The sequence below is a fragment of the Notothenia rossii genome (genome assembly GCF_949606895.1).
Source record: "Notothenia rossii genome assembly, chromosome: 8".
NCBI classification, from domain to species: domain Eukaryota; kingdom Metazoa; phylum Chordata; class Actinopteri; order Perciformes; family Nototheniidae; genus Notothenia; species Notothenia rossii.
The window spans coordinates 60,468,022-60,475,235 of NC_136906.1; positions in this window are offsets into that span (position 1 = coordinate 60,468,022).

A 7,214-nucleotide genomic window follows, 5' to 3' on the forward strand; every position below is an offset into this window, starting at 1 on the left:
TGAGGGGCAGCACCGTGTGTGTGTGTGTAGGGTGACCAGGTGTCCCGCTTTGTGCGGTACTGCACACACAGCGTTTTTATCATTTGTCCCGCGTCCCACAAATTGATATGTCAATATGTCATATAATATGTCCCGCATTTGAGTGACAGACGCGCAGAGAGGCCGGCTCGTTTCGCTGACGGCCGGTGTTGTGTCAAATTATGCACCCCCATCATGAAATGCACCCCTTGTCACGGGAACACGCATTTCTAAATGACACGTTTACACCTTAAAACGATGTTTAAAACGAAAAGTAAACGATCAGGATATTTTTATTAATGGTCATTTTCAGACTGTGAGTTGTTTAGTGGTAGCTCATAGTCTTGATTATTCTGGTTTAACTTTTCGCTCCGTATTTGATGGTAGTGGTGTCGAAATTCATTCGTCACTTCCTTTCTAGTTTTTTTTTTTTTAAATCTTTCTTTTTGTTATTATTGTTACGTCCTGTCTGTATAAACGTGCTTTAAAATGTATTGTTTAATTTTACATAGTTGTCATCTAATAATCAAAATATATGTTTATGTTACATAGTCTTTGTCAGCATATTTTTGCCACGCTATGCACCCCTTGCTATCTTACAAAATAAAAGTGTCACATACATGAAACTTGCTCCATTTATTGGTACCAGTCCTAGAACCATACCCTGAAAGATGTTTGAGGGTGGGATTAATAGAAATCTCTTTTTTTGGGGGGGGGTGGGGGCATTTTATGACAGGCCTGGCCATCACAATATGCCCCCCCTTGCTATCTTACAAAATAAAAGTGTCACATTCATGAAACTTGCTCCATTTATTGGTACCAGTCCTAGAACCATACCCTGAACAATGCTTGAGGGTGGGATTAATAGAAACCTCTTTTTTTTGGGGGGGGGGATGCATTTTATGACAGGCCTGGCCATCACAATATGCCCCCCCTTGCTATCTTACAAAATAAAAGTGTCACATTCATGAAACTTGCTCCATTTATTGGTACCAGTCCTAGAACCATACCCTGAAAAATGCTTGAGGGTGGGAATAAGAGAACCATCTTTCAAAAGATGAACATTGCTAAACTTTTGCAGCCTGAAACGCCAGGAAAGCTCCGCTCTGCTACCCACAATTCAGTTCGGCGAAAAGCGAGGCAACGTGACGTCACCCCACTCAAAGTGAAGGGGCAGACGCGTTGGAAACCGTTTTTGAAGCTGTCGAAGCTGTAGTGTGGACGGGCCTTTAGAGTGTGACGTGTGTAGCCTACAGTATATGAAATTGCAGTTCAAGAGGCCTGCCTGCGATGCTTCATATGTTATCTGTATAGTTTGGAATTGAGATACACAATATACTGTATGTAGTGACTATTTACTCTAATCTATACTTAAAGAGCAACTTCCAGGTTAAAGACACCTGTGAATAAATGTGTAGGAAAAGGATGAATACACTAGATTTTCAAAAAAATATACAAAAATATACAGTACAGTGACATCTGGCATCGTTTTCTGAAGAAATGTTCACTTCCGCATAAAAAAGCCTCGGCACGTGACCTCCCGCGTGTGACGTAACATGGGGGAAACAAGGGGGAGAGCGGCCGGTGTAACGTATTAATAAACATGGATGGATCCCAATGCTAGTTTCGACACAGAAGACACAGCAGACACAGAAGAAGTTGAACATGAATATTCGAATGCATATGACGGACCACAACCTTATAATTATGAGCCTGCTAGACGTCCAAGAGACCAGGAGCAGCCAAGGATTAGAAGAAATAACGGCCATCGGAGAGAAATTGAGCTGTGGTGTGAGGAGAACCAGTTGAGAACTGGGCAGCTATCTTGGTGAGTGACCGGCGTTAGCTACAAAATGTTAGCTAACGTCACATCACAACATTGTGAAGTTAGCTATCATATATCAGGCTATAACTAAAGTAGCATTGATAATATAGTAACGTTACTGGCAGGACTGTTGATACTGATCCTTAACAGAAACTAATGCGCAAGTATCAGCCGTATCTCGCGTTACCTAATGCAACTCCACACTACGGTGCTGTGTACCGGAGGGGAGATGCAAGATACGGCTGATACTTGACGATCTGGCGGAGAAAGTTTGTGGAGCCTCTGTTGATATGCCGTTGTTAATGGCTTGATGGAAAGCAGACCGTCGGGGAGGGTGCACAGCTGATTGCAGCAGGTGAGTGGAGGTTGAGCTGGGAGCCAGGAGTGACAGCCACCACGCACACACAAACAACACAGACAGGGGGAAACAAAAAAACACAAAGGAGACGGCTGGAGCAGTACAGCCACCACAGCGTTACCTAATGCAACTCCACACTACGTCTTACGGTGCCGTGTACCGGAGGGGAGAGAGAGCAGCGAAGGGGGGGGGGGGGGAGAGATGTAATATGGTTTCCTGGTAAAGCTGTGGAGAGTATGTGCTGCAGGGAGGTGGATGCAAAACGCACCCAGGAACGAACGCTAGCTCCGGTCCTTTTCCCGTGAGGGAAACTGTGGACTCGATGTCCTGACAGTCTGGTATTTGTGCAACCTGCACAAACACAATACTGCACCATGATTACAAAGGTGAAATACAATGTAAAACTACCGAAAAATACCAGCTCACTAAAACACATCCGCTCAACTCAACGCAACTACTAACTATACCCGCAGATAGAGAGTGGAGATGTTTACCCTTTGTGATGTAATATGACGCGTTTGACGTATGACCTTAAAAAAAAGCAGTTTTTAAGAGCAGAGCTCAAAATTGCTCCTTTCCCTCTGAATTCCTGCCCTTATGTCTTGTAAAACATATCAAACCCTACATTCACTTTTTTAATTTTAATTTTCAAGCAAGTTTAAGCATAAATGTAGAAAAAAAAAACTGCAAGATGCTCTTTAAGCCACTTTGTTGCTTTTAAAACCCTGATAATGTCCCTGGCCAATATTAACCCAACAGTACCAATGATCCAAGCAGTGATAAAATACAACAATTTGCATGGCACATTATTAATATACTAGGTTATTGATGCATACTTATGAGATACAATTAATAAAAGTAACTACATGAAGTCATTGACAATGTTGAGAAAAAAGGTAACAAACCAGATTCTCTGAGGAGATAAGTAGCAATGTCCAGCCTCAGCTCGTGCACTGCCTTCTGTGAGGTTTCAAACTCAATTGCCTCCCCCAGTCAAATCTTCTCTGCAAACTGAAGAGAACTCTTATTAGTATATGGACTGCATGGTCTATGATTTTACCCTCAAATGGAATACAGACAAATTACCCAACAGATTTAAAGAATGACATGTTGTATATGTGTAGTTTGACACAATTCAATACATCTTTGATCAAGATGTATAAAAGCAAGTCAAGATATTCAGTCTAATCGCTACTGAATTTGAGTTTGAGAGTAATGTTTGGGTAAATGCATTTCACACTCACTTTTAAGGCCAGGACACCACAGGATGCGCTGTCTTGTTGGCGATTATGGGGGAGGGTACTGCATATCCACCTTGACACCTTGCAGCCTTCCATCCTCATAAAGGCTCTACAGTATGTAGATAATACATGTGTCAAGATGCCGCACATCATTGTCAAAAAACTCATACAACACCAGAACTAGTACACTGTATCAAATGTACCTTGTAGACTGTAGGCACACCCTCATTTTGCCTTTCCCTTCTCCAAGTGGATCCAAGAAGAGGGTTTTCTTCTCATGGGGGTACATTACCTTTTATTATTCACATGGAAACACAACATGCATTAGGCAGGAACCATACACTAGGCAGGTACGATGTAAGGTATTGTTTAGATGTTATCAATAATAAGTGACAGCATGTACAGTGGGGCAAAAAAGTATTTAGTCAGCCACCAATTGTGCAAATTCTCCCACTTAAAAAGATGAGAGAGGCCTGTAATTTTCATCCTAGGTATACCTCAACTATGAAAGACAAAATGGGAGAAAAAAAATCCAGGAAATTGCATTGTCTGATTTTTAAAGAATTTATTTTCAAATTATGGTGGAAAATAAGTATTTGGTCAATAACAAAAGTTAATCTCAATACTTTGTTATATACCCTTTGTTGGCAATGACAGAGGTCAAACGTTTTCTGTAAGTCTTCACAAGGTTTTCACACACTGTTGCTGGTATTTTGGCCCATTCCTCCATGCAGATCTCCTCTAGAGCAGTGATGTTTTGGGGCTGTCGCTGGGCAACACGGACTTTCAACTCCCTCCAAAGATTTTCTATGGGGTTGAGATTTTGAGACTGGCTAGGCCACTCCAGGACCTTGAAACGCTTCTTAGGAAGCCACTCCTTCGTTGCCCGGGCGGTGTGTTTGAGATCATTGTCATGCTGAAAGACCCAGCCACGTTTCATCTTCAATGCCCTTGCTGATGGAAGGAGGTTGTCACTCAAAATCTCACGATACATGGCCCCATTCATTCTTTCCTTTACACGGATAGGTCGTCCTGGTCCCTTTGCAGAAAAACAGCCCCAAAGCATGATGTTTCCACCCCCATGTTTCACAGTAGGTATGTTGTTCTTTGGATGCAACTCAGCATTCTTTCTCCTCCAAACACGTCTAGTTGAGTTCTTACCAAAAAGTTATATTTTGGTTTCATCTGACCATATGACATTTTCCCAATCCTCTTCTGGATCATCTAAATGCTCTCTAGCAAACTTCAGACGGGCCTGGACATGTACTGGCTTAAGCAGGGGGACACGTCTGGCACTGCAGGATTTGAGTCCCTGGCGGCGTAGTGTGTTACTGATGGTAGCCTTTGTTACTTTGGTCCCAGCTCTCTGCAGGTCATTGACTAGGTCCCCCTGTGTGGTTCTGGGATTTTTGCTCACCGTTCTTGTGATCATTTTGACCCCACGGGGTGAGATCTTGCGTGGAGCCCCAGATCGAGGGACATTATGTCTTTTATACTGATAATGAGTTTAAACAGGTGCCATTAATACAGTTAACAAGTGGAGGACAGAGGAGGCTCTTAAAGAAGAAGTTACAGGTCTGTGAGAGCCAGAAATCTTGTTTGTTTGTAGGTAACCAAATACTTATTTTCCACCATAATTTGCAAATAAATTCTTTAAAAATCAGACAATGTGATTTTCTGGATTTTCTTTTCTCATTCTGTCTCTCATAGTTGAGGTATACCTTGGATGAAAATTACAGGCCTCTCTCATCTTTTAAAGTGGGAGAACTTGCACAATTGGTGGCTGACTAAATACTTTTTTGCCCTACTGTATGTGTGGCCCGGTTATCTTGCAAATCACTAATTATATATGGTGTATACAGCACTATAGATACAGATTGGAGCTTAAAATATGCTCCTATTCTCACCACCAACATCCAGTGATGGTTCTCGTTCACAATTCCCACGATGACTGTGTGTGCCATTGGATCAACCAGAGAGTAGTTGCAAAAGTATTACATTCCTGTTGAAAAACACACATTTGCAACATTTACAAATGCAAAGTCATTCCAATCATGTACATACCCGGATTCTTCCAAATTTGTGTTTCCAGATGGCGGTCATAGCGTAGCTGTCAATAACAGCTGCTTGACCGTCATTGCACTGGTTAAATGTTCTTACAATGAGTGTAAGGTAGGCATTGATCACCTATGAGAAGAATGATCACAATGTATTAAAAAGAGGCATGTTTACTGTAATACTATCAACTACATTGTTGTAACGTCACTGAATTTCCTTTTATGATTTAAGTCAATAAAACTGTAATACAATGTTTTGTGACTCATTAAAACAAATATTGCCCATGAGGGAACGGAATTATATAAAATATAAAAATATCAATTATAATGTGACAAAGCAATACCTCACTCTCCAGCTCCTTGTTTGGACCAGTGTTTGTGATGTCCCAAAAAAAAAGTTTGTATGGCCCTATTTTTGAAAGGAGGACGTGTACATCCTTCCCAGCCCATGCCTCCTGCACATCTGAAAAAAAGACATTAATGCACCAACCATGATATAGTTAAAGAATTAGTTCATGTTTACATAATCACTATTCAAATGTAACAAATCAATATCAAAACACCTACATTTGTCAGTTAGAGTGACAGTATTTATTGGAGCAGATGAGGCTGGCGCTGATGGAGCAGCAGGTGGGGCTGATGGAGCAGCAGGTGAGGCTGATGGAGCAGCAGGTGGGGCTGATGGAGCAGCAGGTGGGGCTGATGGAGCAGCAGGTGAGGCTGATGGAGCAGCAGGTGAGGCTAATGGGGCAGCAGGTGGGGCTGATGGAGCAACAGGTGGGGCTGATGGAGCAACAGGTGGGACTGATTAATTTGGTCAGGGATTCGGGCAGCCGTGCTTAGGATATTTTCAAGTGATCCACATTGATTTTTTTTTAAACTTTACCATCCTCCGATAGCAGATCAGCACTTTTCCCCTCTAGTGCTGTAATTTGGAAAGGGCCAAGGAAGTTTGCCTTAAGCTTGCCACCTTTTCTTTGTTGGATCCGCACATTCTGTCGCCACACCTGGTCACCTACTCTGAAGTGGAATTTAGGAATGCCCTGTCTCAAGCGCTTCCTGGTGCTTTTTTCTTGCTTGGAAATATTGCCATGGAGAATGTCCTTGATTTCCTCAAGGTTTTTAACGCCCTGGGAAACCTTTTCCTCAGCCACAACATCCTCAACACTGCTGTCTACCTGTGAATAAATGTTTTGATATTCCTTCAGTAAATGTTTTCAACGTTAACTTGATATACCTTAAGTTATATTGAGAAATGTTTACCAACCATTAAGTTTTCTGGCACCTAGGTTGGATACCGAGCCTCTCGGCCAAACATCAGAAAGTATGGTGAGAACTTAGTTGTCATCTGCTTTTTTGTTCTCAAGCCAAACATGACTACATCTAGGTACTCATCCCAGTCTTCTGGTTTGTCTGCCACCAGCTTCCTGAGAGCTCTAAAACAAAAAACTGAATTTGTACTGATAATAGTACTGATAATAGGCATTATATATACTGTATATATATATATATGGTCCGACTGGCATTTGCCTCACCTTTGTATGGTGCCGTTCATCCTCTCTACCAGCCCATTGGTTTGAGGGTGATAGGGCGAACAGAGACTTCTCTGAATCCCCATCTTGGCACATACATTCTTGTTGATCTGTAAATATAAAGAACATTGTATAACGTTTTATATAGATGACAACACAACTACAATATTTTTGCAAAAAATG